The sequence below is a fragment of the Chinchilla lanigera genome, unplaced genomic scaffold (assembly GCF_000276665.1).
Source record: "Chinchilla lanigera isolate Chin_1 unplaced genomic scaffold, ChiLan1.0 scaffold00094, whole genome shotgun sequence".
NCBI lineage: Eukaryota > Metazoa > Chordata > Mammalia > Rodentia > Chinchillidae > Chinchilla > Chinchilla lanigera.
Window position 1 is genome coordinate 3,003,741 of NW_004955495.1, and position 1,603 is coordinate 3,005,343.

Here is a 1,603-nt window from a genome sequence, read left to right on the forward strand (position 1 = left end):
CGGGAAGGGGACGGGACCCCTCCGCAGGCCCCGCAAGCCGCGCCGCGCGGTGGGAGCCGGTGCATAGCAGGCTCCGAGGCTTTTCCGGAGACCTGCTTTTCCCGCTGGAGGAAGACCTTACAAGGAACGGATAAAGCGGGGGAGATGCGGAATGCCTTCAAACACGGATGTCAGCATCTTTCCGGTCAGGAGGGAGACGTGAAAGCGTGGACGTGAACACCAACCCATGTGTGTCCACCCGGGAGGAAAACATCAGGCCGGGAGACAGCCCCTCAGCAGGAAGGCAGCTCCGTGAGAGAAAATATCGCCTTGCAGCTTGGGTTAAGTCCTCCGAAGAATTCTTCAAGGAGAAGCCGAAGCTGTGCTCCCGAACTCCTATCGAGAAAGAGAAGGACTCGTGTGTCGCCCCGGGGACAGGACTCGCGCGAAGAGCTTCCTCCTCTCCACACGCCTCGGAGGGGTGGGAAGAAAACGCATTTCTGTTCCACAAAGACCCGAAAAGCGGGGAAGAGCTCGAAGTGCACTGCGAAGGCGAGCGAGGCGCTGCGGAGCCGCGCGGCGACCGAGGACAGAGGCCGCAGGACACTGGGGCTTGATTTTTCCCATTGGAACTCACAGCACGCGGTCGAAGCCCCTCTTTGCCAATAAAAGGAAAATACATCTTTCTGAATTATTGCTCGAGAAATGCCCTTTTCCTGCTGGCTCAGATTTAACCACCAAATGGCATTTGATTAAAACAGCGTGCAGCTCCCGCGAGCCCGCGTTCAACCTGTTTTGATGCGTTTGATCCGTCCTTGGTTTCCGCAGAGGATGAAGAAGACAGGCTTAGTACTGAAGAAGGGGTGGAGCCCCCTCCCAGCGCACAAATGCGTACATTTGAAGCTGCTGCACCGGTTAACCCCTTCTATAAACCGGGACCAAAGTTAGCTCCGGGAATGACGGAAATGCGTGGGGGCAGTTCTGCAGTTCCACAAGCTAAGTGTGACTCAGGAGAGGACACAACCACCCCGTGTTTGCAGTCCCGGGGGCAGAGCAGCGCCAGGTGTCCGGAGACAGCCATGCCCGTGTTAGCAGACAGGGAGCGTGGAAAGTCCGTACACAGACTGATTACATGCACTTGCCTTGTGCCGCGTTTGCCTCAGATTACAGGGAATCCCTGGGACTGCGGAGCGATGGGTCGCTGTGAAGCGGAAGCCCTTCTGGAAGGGAAACCTGAAGGCGCATTTTTGCTCAGGGACTCTACAGGAGAGGACTACCTCTTCCCTGCGAGCTTCCGCCGCCTCCACAGACCCCTGCACGCCGGAATTGAACAGTGGAATCACAACTGCAGTCCTGATGCCCCTGTGTTTCACTCTTCCGCTGTAACAGGACTCCTGGAACATTATGAAGTCCCCAGTTCTCGCGTGTTTTTCGAACCATTGCTTACTATATCTCTGAATAGGACCCTTCCTTTTAGCTTGCGGGGTATCTGCCGTGCAGACATCTGCAGGTGCACTACGTGGGCTCCCTCTACCATCAATGCTACAGGAGATTTTAAGAGTATCATTATAAACAAAAGGATAGGGTTCTCCGGTTAGAAGGAGAACCAGTCAAGGCAAAGTAA

The 1,603-nt window shown here is 55.6% G+C and overlaps 1 pseudogene; it reads left to right on the plus strand.

The window, feature by feature from the left end:
* LOC102004399 overlaps window positions 1-1,603 on the plus strand; it is a 2,849-nt pseudogene extending 1,246 nt beyond the window's left edge.